This window comes from Haliotis asinina, unplaced genomic scaffold (genome assembly GCF_037392515.1).
Source record: "Haliotis asinina isolate JCU_RB_2024 unplaced genomic scaffold, JCU_Hal_asi_v2 scaffold_115, whole genome shotgun sequence".
Classification (NCBI taxonomy): Eukaryota; Metazoa; Mollusca; class Gastropoda; order Lepetellida; family Haliotidae; genus Haliotis; species Haliotis asinina.
In genome coordinates this window covers 16,608-30,160 of record NW_027133979.1, presented here as the reverse complement: position 1 = coordinate 30,160, position 13,553 = coordinate 16,608, and the positions used below count along the sequence as shown (strand labels likewise).

Here is a 13,553-nt window from a genome sequence, read left to right as displayed (position 1 = left end):
AGACTGCATGCACGTGCATCTCTGATCCGGGACGCAGGGGAGACAACTTGACAGTCCAAACACAACAACTGGCTGACAAAGCGATCCCATCTGAAATACATCAAACTCAGACTTGCTTTAAACATATACTTTTGCCACAGCAAACAGATTAACACATGCGCATTAAAAACACATAGTTTGCACATACACACACGGGAAAACAATCATCTTCAAGTGATTTGGAAGTGGGGGAAGTGTCAACTGAAAATATCTATTTTTGGGGTTGATTTTCAAGGGGAGAGCGCGAACGCAGTCCCCCACACTTATAAATTGCGCACCCGAGTCGTCCACATTTGGGACGATCGCAGGGGTCAACCAAACCGAGGTGCAATGGAAAGGTCTCGCCCCGGGCCCACAGCCTTGCGGATCACTGTAAAGCCTGTGCCAGGTAAGTATGCTTGGGACAGGTTCCAGTTTTCACTTACATCACCCTGGCGTTGCCCTATTCAGGTGTCACATCATCAACGCTTCACATATATTTCATGGCAGGTTAATTGTTCGTACAGTTTATTGTACAGAACAGTCCATTAGTACCTTCACTTTGTGAAAAAATTACTGATAGATAAAAACACACACAGACGGATTTATTTCCATTTAGACTGCATGCACGTGCATCTCTGATCCGGGACGCAGGGGAGACAACTTGACAGTCCAAACACAACAACTGGCTGACAAAGCGATCCCATCTGAAATACATCAAACTCAGACTTGCTTTAAACATATACTTTTGCCACAGCAAACAGATTAACACATGCGCATTAAAAACACATAGTTTGCACATACACACACGGGAAAACAATCATCTTCAAGTGATTTGGAAGTGGGGGAAGTGTCAACTGAAAATATCTATTTTTGGGGTTGATTTTCAAGGGGAGAGCGCGAACGCAGTCCCCCACACTTATAAATTGCGCACCCGAGTCGTCCACATTTGGGACGATCGCAGGGGTCAACCAAACCGAGGTGCAATGGAAAGGTCTCGCCCCGGGCCCACAGCCTTGCGGATCACTGTAAAGCCTGTGCCAGGTAAGTATGCTTGGGACAGGTTCCAGTTTTCACTTACATCACCCTGGCGTTGCCCTATTCAGGTGTCACATCATCAACGCTTCACATATATTTCATGGCAGGTTAATTGTTCGTACAGTTTATTGTACAGAACAGTCCATTAGTACCTTCACTTTGTGAAAAAATTACTGATAGATAAAAACACACACAGACGGATTTATTTCCATTTAGACTGCATGCACGTGCATCTCTGATCCGGGACGCAGGGGAGACAACTTGACAGTCCAAACACAACAACTGGCTGACAAAGCGATCCCATCTGAAATACATCAAACTCAGACTTGCTTTAAACATATACTTTTGCCACAGCAAACAGATTAACACATGCGCATTAAAAACACATAGTTTGCACATACACACACGGGAAAACAATCATCTTCAAGTGATTTGGAAGTGGGGGAAGTGTCAACTGAAAATATCTATTTTTGGGGTTGATTTTCAAGGGGAGAGCGCGAACGCAGTCCCCCACACTTATAAATTGCGCACACCGAGTCGTCCACATTTGGGACGATCGCAGGGGTCAACCAAACCGAGGTGCAATGGAAAGGTCTCGCCCCGGGCCCACAGCCTTGCGGATCACTGTAAAGCCTGTGCCAGGTAAGTATGCTTGGGACAGGTTCCAGTTTTCACTTACATCACCCTGGCGTTGCCCTATTCAGGTGTCACATCATCAACGCTTCACATATATTTCATGGCAGGTTAATTGTTCGTACAGTTTATTGTACAGAACAGTCCATTAGTACCTTCACTTTGTGAAAAAATTACTGATAGATAAAAACACACACAGACGGATTTATTTCCATTTAGACTGCATGCACGTGCATCTCTGATCCGGGACGCAGGGGAGACAACTTGACAGTCCAAACACAACAACTGGCTGACAAAGCGATCCCATCTGAAATACATCAAACTCAGACTTGCTTTAAACATATACTTTTGCCACAGCAAACAGATTAACACATGCGCATTAAAAACACATAGTTTGCACATACACACACGGGAAAACAATCATCTTCAAGTGATTTGGAAGTGGGGGAAGTGTCAACTGAAAATATCTATTTTTGGGGTTGATTTTCAAGGGGAGAGCGCGAACGCAGTCCCCCACACTTATAAATTGCGCACCCGAGTCGTCCACATTTGGGACGATCGCAGGGGTCAACCAAACCGAGGTGCAATGGAAAGGTCTCGCCCCGGGCCCACAGCCTTGCGGATCACTGTAAAGCCTGTGCCAGGTAAGTATGCTTGGGACAGGTTCCAGTTTTCACTTACATCACCCTGGCGTTGCCCTATTCAGGTGTCACATCATCAACGCTTCACATATATTTCATGGCAGGTTAATTGTTCGTACAGTTTATTGTACAGAACAGTCCATTAGTACCTTCACTTTGTGAAAAAATTACTGATAGATAAAAACACACACAGACGGATTTATTTCCATTTAGACTGCATGCACGTGCATCTCTGATCCGGGACGCAGGGGAGACAACTTGACAGTCCAAACACAACAACTGGCTGACAAAGCGATCCCATCTGAAATACATCAAACTCAGACTTGCTTTAAACATATACTTTTGCCACAGCAAACAGATTAACACATGCGCATTAAAAACACATAGTTTGCACATACACACACGGGAAAACAATCATCTTCAAGTGATTTGGAAGTGGGGGAAGTGTCAACTGAAAATATCTATTTTTGGGGTTGATTTTCAAGGGGAGAGCGCGAACGCAGTCCCCCACACTTATAAATTGCGCACCCGAGTCGTCCACATTTGGGACGATCGCAGGGGTCAACCAAACCGAGGTGCAATGGAAAGGTCTCGCCCCGGGCCCACAGCCTTGCGGATCACTGTAAAGCCTGTGCCAGGTAAGTATGCTTGGGACAGGTTCCAGTTTTCACTTACATCACCCTGGCGTTGCCCTATTCAGGTGTCACATCATCAACGCTTCACATATATTTCATGGCAGGTTAATTGTTCGTACAGTTTATTGTACAGAACAGTCCATTAGTACCTTCACTTTGTGAAAAAATTACTGATAGATAAAAACACACACAGACGGATTTATTTCCATTTAGACTGCATGCACGTGCATCTCTGATCCGGGACGCAGGGGAGACAACTTGACAGTCCAAACACAACAACTGGCTGACAAAGCGATCCCATCTGAAATACATCAAACTCAGACTTGCTTTAAACATATACTTTTGCCACAGCAAACAGATTAACACATGCGCATTAAAAACACATAGTTTGCACATACACACACGGGAAAACAATCATCTTCAAGTGATTTGGAAGTGGGGGAAGTGTCAACTGAAAATATCTATTTTTGGGGTTGATTTTCAAGGGGAGAGCGCGAACGCAGTCCCCCACACTTATAAATTGCGCACCCGAGTCGTCCACATTTGGGACGATCGCAGGGGTCAACCAAACCGAGGTGCAATGGAAAGGTCTCGCCCCGGGCCCACAGCCTTGCGGATCACTGTAAAGCCTGTGCCAGGTAAGTATGCTTGGGACAGGTTCCAGTTTTCACTTACATCACCCTGGCGTTGCCCTATTCAGGTGTCACATCATCAACGCTTCACATATATTTCATGGCAGGTTAATTGTTCGTACAGTTTATTGTACAGAACAGTCCATTAGTACCTTCACTTTGTGAAAAAATTACTGATAGATAAAAACACACACAGACGGATTTATTTCCATTTAGACTGCATGCACGTGCATCTCTGATCCGGGACGCAGGGGAGACAACTTGACAGTCCAAACACAACAACTGGCTGACAAAGCGATCCCATCTGAAATACATCAAACTCAGACTTGCTTTAAACATATACTTTTGCCACAGCAAACAGATTAACACATGCGCATTAAAAACACATAGTTTGCACATACACACACGGGAAAACAATCATCTTCAAGTGATTTGGAAGTGGGGGAAGTGTCAACTGAAAATATCTATTTTTGGGGTTGATTTTCAAGGGGAGAGCGCGAACGCAGTCCCCCACACTTATAAATTGCGCACCCGAGTCGTCCACATTTGGGACGATCGCAGGGGTCAACCAAACCGAGGTGCAATGGAAAGGTCTCGCCCCGGGCCCACAGCCTTGCGGATCACTGTAAAGCCTGTGCCAGGTAAGTATGCTTGGGACAGGTTCCAGTTTTCACTTACATCACCCTGGCGTTGCCCTATTCAGGTGTCACATCATCAACGCTTCACATATATTTCATGGCAGGTTAATTGTTCGTACAGTTTATTGTACAGAACAGTCCATTAGTACCTTCACTTTGTGAAAAAATTACTGATAGATAAAAACACACACAGACGGATTTATTTCCATTTAGACTGCATGCACGTGCATCTCTGATCCGGGACGCAGGGGAGACAACTTGACAGTCCAAACACAACAACTGGCTGACAAAGCGATCCCATCTGAAATACATCAAACTCAGACTTGCTTTAAACATATACTTTTGCCACAGCAAACAGATTAACACATGCGCATTAAAAACACATAGTTTGCACATACACACACGGGAAAACAATCATCTTCAAGTGATTTGGAAGTGGGGGAAGTGTCAACTGAAAATATCTATTTTTGGGGTTGATTTTCAAGGGGAGAGCGCGAACGCAGTCCCCCACACTTATAAATTGCGCACCCGAGTCGTCCACATTTGGGACGATCGCAGGGGTCAACCAAACCGAGGTGCAATGGAAAGGTCTCGCCCCGGGCCCACAGCCTTGCGGATCACTGTAAAGCCTGTGCCAGGTAAGTATGCTTGGGACAGGTTCCAGTTTTCACTTACATCACCCTGGCGTTGCCCTATTCAGGTGTCACATCATCAACGCTTCACATATATTTCATGGCAGGTTAATTGTTCGTACAGTTTATTGTACAGAACAGTCCATTAGTACCTTCACTTTGTGAAAAAATTACTGATAGATAAAAACACACACAGACGGATTTATTTCCATTTAGACTGCATGCACGTGCATCTCTGATCCGGGACGCAGGGGAGACAACTTGACAGTCCAAACACAACAACTGGCTGACAAAGCGATCCCATCTGAAATACATCAAACTCAGACTTGCTTTAAACATATACTTTTGCCACAGCAAACAGATTAACACATGCGCATTAAAAACACATAGTTTGCACATACACACACGGGAAAACAATCATCTTCAAGTGATTTGGAAGTGGGGGAAGTGTCAACTGAAAATATCTATTTTTGGGGTTGATTTTCAAGGGGAGAGCGCGAACGCAGTCCCCCACACTTATAAATTGCGCACCCGAGTCGTCCACATTTGGGACGATCGCAGGGGTCAACCAAACCGAGGTGCAATGGAAAGGTCTCGCCCCGGGCCCACAGCCTTGCGGATCACTGTAAAGCCTGTGCCAGGTAAGTATGCTTGGGACAGGTTCCAGTTTTCACTTACATCACCCTGGCGTTGCCCTATTCAGGTGTCACATCATCAACGCTTCACATATATTTCATGGCAGGTTAATTGTTCGTACAGTTTATTGTACAGAACAGTCCATTAGTACCTTCACTTTGTGAAAAAATTACTGATAGATAAAAACACACACAGACGGATTTATTTCCATTTAGACTGCATGCACGTGCATCTCTGATCCGGGACGCAGGGGAGACAACTTGACAGTCCAAACACAACAACTGGCTGACAAAGCGATCCCATCTGAAATACATCAAACTCAGACTTGCTTTAAACATATACTTTTGCCACAGCAAACAGATTAACACATGCGCATTAAAAACACATAGTTTGCACATACACACACGGGAAAACAATCATCTTCAAGTGATTTGGAAGTGGGGGAAGTGTCAACTGAAAATATCTATTTTTGGGGTTGATTTTCAAGGGGAGAGCGCGAACGCAGTCCCCCACACTTATAAATTGCGCACCCGAGTCGTCCACATTTGGGACGATCGCAGGGGTCAACCAAACCGAGGTGCAATGGAAAGGTCTCGCCCCGGGCCCACAGCCTTGCGGATCACTGTAAAGCCTGTGCCAGGTAAGTATGCTTGGGACAGGTTCCAGTTTTCACTTACATCACCCTGGCGTTGCCCTATTCAGGTGTCACATCATCAACGCTTCACATATATTTCATGGCAGGTTAATTGTTCGTACAGTTTATTGTACAGAACAGTCCATTAGTACCTTCACTTTGTGAAAAAATTACTGATAGATAAAAACACACACAGACGGATTTATTTCCATTTAGACTGCATGCACGTGCATCTCTGATCCGGGACGCAGGGGAGACAACTTGACAGTCCAAACACAACAACTGGCTGACAAAGCGATCCCATCTGAAATACATCAAACTCAGACTTGCTTTAAACATATACTTTTGCCACAGCAAACAGATTAACACATGCGCATTAAAAACACATAGTTTGCACATACACACACGGGAAAACAATCATCTTCAAGTGATTTGGAAGTGGGGGAAGTGTCAACTGAAAATATCTATTTTTGGGGTTGATTTTCAAGGGGAGAGCGCGAACGCAGTCCCCCACACTTATAAATTGCGCACCCGAGTCGTCCACATTTGGGACGATCGCAGGGGTCAACCAAACCGAGGTGCAATGGAAAGGTCTCGCCCCGGGCCCACAGCCTTGCGGATCACTGTAAAGCCTGTGCCAGGTAAGTATGCTTGGGACAGGTTCCAGTTTTCACTTACATCACCCTGGCGTTGCCCTATTCAGGTGTCACATCATCAACGCTTCACATATATTTCATGGCAGGTTAATTGTTCGTACAGTTTATTGTACAGAACAGTCCATTAGTACCTTCACTTTGTGAAAAAATTACTGATAGATAAAAACACACACAGACGGATTTATTTCCATTTAGACTGCATGCACGTGCATCTCTGATCCGGGACGCAGGGGAGACAACTTGACAGTCCAAACACAACAACTGGCTGACAAAGCGATCCCATCTGAAATACATCAAACTCAGACTTGCTTTAAACATATACTTTTGCCACAGCAAACAGATTAACACATGCGCATTAAAAACACATAGTTTGCACATACACACACGGGAAAACAATCATCTTCAAGTGATTTGGAAGTGGGGGAAGTGTCAACTGAAAATATCTATTTTTGGGGTTGATTTTCAAGGGGAGAGCGCGAACGCAGTCCCCCACACTTATAAATTGCGCACCCGAGTCGTCCACATTTGGGACGATCGCAGGGGTCAACCAAACCGAGGTGCAATGGAAAGGTCTCGCCCCGGGCCCACAGCCTTGCGGATCACTGTAAAGCCTGTGCCAGGTAAGTATGCTTGGGACAGGTTCCAGTTTTCACTTACATCACCCTGGCGTTGCCCTATTCAGGTGTCACATCATCAACGCTTCACATATATTTCATGGCAGGTTAATTGTTCGTACAGTTTATTGTACAGAACAGTCCATTAGTACCTTCACTTTGTGAAAAAATTACTGATAGATAAAAACACACACAGACGGATTTATTTCCATTTAGACTGCATGCACGTGCATCTCTGATCCGGGACGCAGGGGAGACAACTTGACAGTCCAAACACAACAACTGGCTGACAAAGCGATCCCATCTGAAATACATCAAACTCAGACTTGCTTTAAACATATACTTTTGCCACAGCAAACAGATTAACACATGCGCATTAAAAACACATAGTTTGCACATACACACACGGGAAAACAATCATCTTCAAGTGATTTGGAAGTGGGGGAAGTGTCAACTGAAAATATCTATTTTTGGGGTTGATTTTCAAGGGGAGAGCGCGAACGCAGTCCCCCACACTTATAAATTGCGCACCCGAGTCGTCCACATTTGGGACGATCGCAGGGGTCAACCAAACCGAGGTGCAATGGAAAGGTCTCGCCCCGGGCCCACAGCCTTGCGGATCACTGTAAAGCCTGTGCCAGGTAAGTATGCTTGGGACAGGTTCCAGTTTTCACTTACATCACCCTGGCGTTGCCCTATTCAGGTGTCACATCATCAACGCTTCACATATATTTCATGGCAGGTTAATTGTTCGTACAGTTTATTGTACAGAACAGTCCATTAGTACCTTCACTTTGTGAAAAAATTACTGATAGATAAAAACACACACAGACGGATTTATTTCCATTTAGACTGCATGCACGTGCATCTCTGATCCGGGACGCAGGGGAGACAACTTGACAGTCCAAACACAACAACTGGCTGACAAAGCGATCCCATCTGAAATACATCAAACTCAGACTTGCTTTAAACATATACTTTTGCCACAGCAAACAGATTAACACATGCGCATTAAAAACACATAGTTTGCACATACACACACGGGAAAACAATCATCTTCAAGTGATTTGGAAGTGGGGGAAGTGTCAACTGAAAATATCTATTTTTGGGGTTGATTTTCAAGGGGAGAGCGCGAACGCAGTCCCCCACACTTATAAATTGCGCACCCGAGTCGTCCACATTTGGGACGATCGCAGGGGTCAACCAAACCGAGGTGCAATGGAAAGGTCTCGCCCCGGGCCCACAGCCTTGCGGATCACTGTAAAGCCTGTGCCAGGTAAGTATGCTTGGGACAGGTTCCAGTTTTCACTTACATCACCCTGGCGTTGCCCTATTCAGGTGTCACATCATCAACGCTTCACATATATTTCATGGCAGGTTAATTGTTCGTACAGTTTATTGTACAGAACAGTCCATTAGTACCTTCACTTTGTGAAAAAATTACTGATAGATAAAAACACACACAGACGGATTTATTTCCATTTAGACTGCATGCACGTGCATCTCTGATCCGGGACGCAGGGGAGACAACTTGACAGTCCAAACACAACAACTGGCTGACAAAGCGATCCCATCTGAAATACATCAAACTCAGACTTGCTTTAAACATATACTTTTGCCACAGCAAACAGATTAACACATGCGCATTAAAAACACATAGTTTGCACATACACACACGGGAAAACAATCATCTTCAAGTGATTTGGAAGTGGGGGAAGTGTCAACTGAAAATATCTATTTTTGGGGTTGATTTTCAAGGGGAGAGCGCGAACGCAGTCCCCCACACTTATAAATTGCGCACCCGAGTCGTCCACATTTGGGACGATCGCAGGGGTCAACCAAACCGAGGTGCAATGGAAAGGTCTCGCCCCGGGCCCACAGCCTTGCGGATCACTGTAAAGCCTGTGCCAGGTAAGTATGCTTGGGACAGGTTCCAGTTTTCACTTACATCACCCTGGCGTTGCCCTATTCAGGTGTCACATCATCAACGCTTCACATATATTTCATGGCAGGTTAATTGTTCGTACAGTTTATTGTACAGAACAGTCCATTAGTACCTTCACTTTGTGAAAAAATTACTGATAGATAAAAACACACACAGACGGATTTATTTCCATTTAGACTGCATGCACGTGCATCTCTGATCCGGGACGCAGGGGAGACAACTTGACAGTCCAAACACAACAACTGGCTGACAAAGCGATCCCATCTGAAATACATCAAACTCAGACTTGCTTTAAACATATACTTTTGCCACAGCAAACAGATTAACACATGCGCATTAAAAACACATAGTTTGCACATACACACACGGGAAAACAATCATCTTCAAGTGATTTGGAAGTGGGGGAAGTGTCAACTGAAAATATCTATTTTTGGGGTTGATTTTCAAGGGGAGAGCGCGAACGCAGTCCCCCACACTTATAAATTGCGCACCCGAGTCGTCCACATTTGGGACGATCGCAGGGGTCAACCAAACCGAGGTGCAATGGAAAGGTCTCGCCCCGGGCCCACAGCCTTGCGGATCACTGTAAAGCCTGTGCCAGGTAAGTATGCTTGGGACAGGTTCCAGTTTTCACTTACATCACCCTGGCGTTGCCCTATTCAGGTGTCACATCATCAACGCTTCACATATATTTCATGGCAGGTTAATTGTTCGTACAGTTTATTGTACAGAACAGTCCATTAGTACCTTCACTTTGTGAAAAAATTACTGATAGATAAAAACACACACAGACGGATTTATTTCCATTTAGACTGCATGCACGTGCATCTCTGATCCGGGACGCAGGGGAGACAACTTGACAGTCCAAACACAACAACTGGCTGACAAAGCGATCCCATCTGAAATACATCAAACTCAGACTTGCTTTAAACATATACTTTTGCCACAGCAAACAGATTAACACATGCGCATTAAAAACACATAGTTTGCACATACACACACGGGAAAACAATCATCTTCAAGTGATTTGGAAGTGGGGGAAGTGTCAACTGAAAATATCTATTTTTGGGGTTGATTTTCAAGGGGAGAGCGCGAACGCAGTCCCCCACACTTATAAATTGCGCACCCGAGTCGTCCACATTTGGGACGATCGCAGGGGTCAACCAAACCGAGGTGCAATGGAAAGGTCTCGCCCCGGGCCCACAGCCTTGCGGATCACTGTAAAGCCTGTGCCAGGTAAGTATGCTTGGGACAGGTTCCAGTTTTCACTTACATCACCCTGGCGTTGCCCTATTCAGGTGTCACATCATCAACGCTTCACATATATTTCATGGCAGGTTAATTGTTCGTACAGTTTATTGTACAGAACAGTCCATTAGTACCTTCACTTTGTGAAAAAATTACTGATAGATAAAAACACACACAGACGGATTTATTTCCATTTAGACTGCATGCACGTGCATCTCTGATCCGGGACGCAGGGGAGACAACTTGACAGTCCAAACACAACAACTGGCTGACAAAGCGATCCCATCTGAAATACATCAAACTCAGACTTGCTTTAAACATATACTTTTGCCACAGCAAACAGATTAACACATGCGCATTAAAAACACATAGTTTGCACATACACACACGGGAAAACAATCATCTTCAAGTGATTTGGAAGTGGGGGAAGTGTCAACTGAAAATATCTATTTTTGGGGTTGATTTTCAAGGGGAGAGCGCGAACGCAGTCCCCCACACTTATAAATTGCGCACCCGAGTCGTCCACATTTGGGACGATCGCAGGGGTCAACCAAACCGAGGTGCAATGGAAAGGTCTCGCCCCGGGCCCACAGCCTTGTTTTTTTTTTTTTTTTTTTTTTTTTTTTTTTTTTTTTTTGTTTTTAATAAAGTTTATTTACATTAAAAGGGCCTAAGAACAATACTCCCCAGACACCTTGAGGACAGCAATGGACATGAATATATACAACAGTGTACTTTAAATGAAAATGTTGATGATTTATAGAGATGATGATTAAAAGAAAAGGTGTCTGGGTCCTAATAGTCATACCATAAAATAAGACTTTATACATGGGATGGCAGACTATTTCAAAAGAGGGACATATACAAAACTAAAGGTGGAAAGTACTTATAAATCATATTTACATATACATGTTATATACATATGGAATGAAATGGACAATGAGAACAATAGTATATTAAGCATTTACATATTAAAAAGTAAATTCCACCTTGTTATTGTTAACGGTGCAAAACAATTTACATTGCACCCAGTACTTATCAAATAAAGTGTCAGGTAAACGGGCTTTGTCTACAACAATTCGAAAACGTAATCTTTCCAAAAAACGGGCGACCATACTTTCCTTAGTCACCCCTTTCCTACCATTTTTGAAGTTACACCTATCACGCCAAATCTGATGTTTAGCCAAACACACCAGGTATACAATGACACATTTCCGATAATTACAATGACAAAAGAACAACTGATTAAACCGTATCTTACTAGCATTTAAATCAATTAAGCCAAACGATAGATCCAAAACCCATTTACTGACAATACTCCAAAGAGAAGAAACCATGCTACAATTAAAGAAAAGGTGTTCAACAGACTCAGTTTCATTACAAAAGATACATGTTTTAACTAGGGAATGACGTCTGCAATAAAGTGTATAGTTAGTGGGGATAATGTCATGAAGGAGACGCCATGAGAAATTTTTGAGAACGGGGTCAAGAAACGAGTCGCATAGTAGTAGAAAAGCAGGCTTAAAAAGTACATCCGGAAAGTGTTTGAAGATGACAGGCTCTGTACATGTATGAGTAATTAACATTTGGTAAAATACACCACTTTTAACAGGTTGAAACCAATTATAATTAGGGTACAGTGACTTAAAATATCGATAAGATTCTAAAATCTTTTTATAATATGGCGGTATGTAGTCAGAATGAGGTAATAAATTGGAAGCAAAATCAGAATTAATTTCTTTGAGAGAAAACCCTATCCAATACAAGGCAAAACATGCATATTTACACTGACTATTATTAATAATTTTATGTAAATGATACAAACGTAAAGCATGAAGGCGTGTTGGTATATGGGGAAAATTAACACCTCCAAACTCCTTATCATTATATAAAATACTTCTAGCTAAAGGCTCAAAATGATGGGATTCCCAGAAAAAATCAAAAGCTACTCGTGTGAAAATATCGACAAAGTGTTTGGGCATGTGCAATACAGCTGCAACATACCACAACTTCGACATGGCCATGACATTGCAAATAGTGGACTTACCATATATGGATAAGAACCTATCTTTAAAGTTAAAATTTAGAACCCCGTGGAATTTTGTTAAAATTTTATTCCAGTTATCATCAGGAGTGACATTACTACCAAAAACAACCCCCAAAATTTTGCAAGAATCGGGCCATGATATACCGAAAGGATGGTCGGCCGAAGAACGCCATTTCCCAAAAGATATGGCCTTTGTTTTGGCCATGTTGAGACGGGCACCAGTACCTCTACCATACCACTCACTCACTTGAAGCAACCGTCTAACACTCATCTCATTCGCACATATACCAGTCCCATCATCAGCATAAGCTGATATTTTGGCTTCTTCGTTAACACCGGGAATTTTTATGCCCTTGATTAACTTGTCACTCCTTACTTTAATAGCAAAAGGTTCGAAAACTAAAACATACAACAAGGGACTTAGGCTACAGCCTTGCCTGACGCCCCTCCTCACAGGGAATTTGTCCGAAAAAAAACCGTTTACTAACACGTTGCTACTAACATTATAATATAAAAGGCTGACCAGGTTGATAAACTCTGGACCAAACCCATACTGATGTAGGGCCCTGAACATGAAATCATGATTTACCCGATCAAAAGCTTTCTCCTGATCAAGGCAAACAAAGGCCACAGAATCTCCTTTTTGCTCCACATAATCAACTACATTGCGTAGAAGATGTATGTTGTCCGCTATAGATCTACCCCTGATTGAACATGTCTGATCAGGGTGTACAATCTCAGCAATGACTGATGACAACCGGTTTTGTACAACCCTAGACAATATTTTATAATCTACATTTAACAGGCTGATAGGGCGCCAATTACGTAACAACTGAGGAGCTTTGGGGTCCTTACATAACAAAGAAATACAACCTAATTTCTGAGAATCACTAAGAGTACCCAATT

At 43.4% G+C, this 13,553-nt stretch overlaps 17 non-coding genes and 1 pseudogene across 17 annotated transcripts; all 18 read right to left on the bottom strand.

Annotated features, from left to right (window-relative positions):
- Positions 1 to 271: 271 nt before the first annotated feature.
- On the bottom strand, positions 272 to 435 carry LOC137271312 (U1 spliceosomal RNA). The gene has a single exon (XR_010955859.1). It is a non-coding gene; the product is annotated as a U1 spliceosomal RNA (small nuclear RNA).
- A 471-nt stretch (positions 436 to 906) lies between these two features.
- On the bottom strand, positions 907 to 1,070 carry LOC137271310 (U1 spliceosomal RNA). The gene has a single exon (XR_010955858.1). It is a non-coding gene; the product is annotated as a U1 spliceosomal RNA (small nuclear RNA).
- A 471-nt stretch (positions 1,071 to 1,541) lies between these two features.
- LOC137271313 (U1 spliceosomal RNA) lies at positions 1,542 to 1,706 on the bottom strand. Its single transcript, XR_010955860.1, has one exon. It is a non-coding gene; the product is annotated as a U1 spliceosomal RNA (small nuclear RNA).
- A 471-nt stretch (positions 1,707 to 2,177) lies between these two features.
- On the bottom strand, positions 2,178 to 2,341 carry LOC137271308 (U1 spliceosomal RNA). Its single transcript, XR_010955856.1, has one exon. It is a non-coding gene; the product is annotated as a U1 spliceosomal RNA (small nuclear RNA).
- A 471-nt stretch (positions 2,342 to 2,812) lies between these two features.
- LOC137271307 (U1 spliceosomal RNA) lies at positions 2,813 to 2,976 on the bottom strand. The gene has a single exon (XR_010955855.1). It is a non-coding gene; the product is annotated as a U1 spliceosomal RNA (small nuclear RNA).
- Positions 2,977 to 3,447: 471 nt separating this feature from the next.
- On the bottom strand, positions 3,448 to 3,611 carry LOC137271306 (U1 spliceosomal RNA). Its single transcript, XR_010955854.1, has one exon. It is a non-coding gene; the product is annotated as a U1 spliceosomal RNA (small nuclear RNA).
- Positions 3,612 to 4,082: 471 nt separating this feature from the next.
- LOC137271305 (U1 spliceosomal RNA) lies at positions 4,083 to 4,246 on the bottom strand. Its single transcript, XR_010955853.1, has one exon. It is a non-coding gene; the product is annotated as a U1 spliceosomal RNA (small nuclear RNA).
- A 471-nt stretch (positions 4,247 to 4,717) lies between these two features.
- On the bottom strand, positions 4,718 to 4,881 carry LOC137271304 (U1 spliceosomal RNA). The gene has a single exon (XR_010955852.1). It is a non-coding gene; the product is annotated as a U1 spliceosomal RNA (small nuclear RNA).
- Positions 4,882 to 5,352: 471 nt separating this feature from the next.
- LOC137271303 (U1 spliceosomal RNA) lies at positions 5,353 to 5,516 on the bottom strand. The gene has a single exon (XR_010955851.1). It is a non-coding gene; the product is annotated as a U1 spliceosomal RNA (small nuclear RNA).
- Positions 5,517 to 5,987: 471 nt separating this feature from the next.
- Positions 5,988 to 6,151, bottom strand: LOC137271302 (U1 spliceosomal RNA). Its single transcript, XR_010955850.1, has one exon. It is a non-coding gene; the product is annotated as a U1 spliceosomal RNA (small nuclear RNA).
- A 471-nt stretch (positions 6,152 to 6,622) lies between these two features.
- LOC137271301 (U1 spliceosomal RNA) lies at positions 6,623 to 6,786 on the bottom strand. Its single transcript, XR_010955849.1, has one exon. It is a non-coding gene; the product is annotated as a U1 spliceosomal RNA (small nuclear RNA).
- A 471-nt stretch (positions 6,787 to 7,257) lies between these two features.
- On the bottom strand, positions 7,258 to 7,421 carry LOC137271299 (U1 spliceosomal RNA). The gene has a single exon (XR_010955848.1). It is a non-coding gene; the product is annotated as a U1 spliceosomal RNA (small nuclear RNA).
- A 471-nt stretch (positions 7,422 to 7,892) lies between these two features.
- On the bottom strand, positions 7,893 to 8,056 carry LOC137271298 (U1 spliceosomal RNA). The gene has a single exon (XR_010955847.1). It is a non-coding gene; the product is annotated as a U1 spliceosomal RNA (small nuclear RNA).
- Positions 8,057 to 8,527: 471 nt separating this feature from the next.
- On the bottom strand, positions 8,528 to 8,691 carry LOC137271296 (U1 spliceosomal RNA). Its single transcript, XR_010955845.1, has one exon. It is a non-coding gene; the product is annotated as a U1 spliceosomal RNA (small nuclear RNA).
- Positions 8,692 to 9,162: 471 nt separating this feature from the next.
- LOC137271295 (U1 spliceosomal RNA) lies at positions 9,163 to 9,326 on the bottom strand. Its single transcript, XR_010955844.1, has one exon. It is a non-coding gene; the product is annotated as a U1 spliceosomal RNA (small nuclear RNA).
- Positions 9,327 to 9,797: 471 nt separating this feature from the next.
- LOC137271294 (U1 spliceosomal RNA) lies at positions 9,798 to 9,961 on the bottom strand. Its single transcript, XR_010955843.1, has one exon. It is a non-coding gene; the product is annotated as a U1 spliceosomal RNA (small nuclear RNA).
- A 471-nt stretch (positions 9,962 to 10,432) lies between these two features.
- On the bottom strand, positions 10,433 to 10,596 carry LOC137271293 (U1 spliceosomal RNA). Its single transcript, XR_010955842.1, has one exon. It is a non-coding gene; the product is annotated as a U1 spliceosomal RNA (small nuclear RNA).
- A 471-nt stretch (positions 10,597 to 11,067) lies between these two features.
- On the bottom strand, positions 11,068 to 11,205 carry LOC137271314 (U1 spliceosomal RNA; annotated as a pseudogene).
- Positions 11,206 to 13,553: the final 2,348 nt, after the last annotated feature.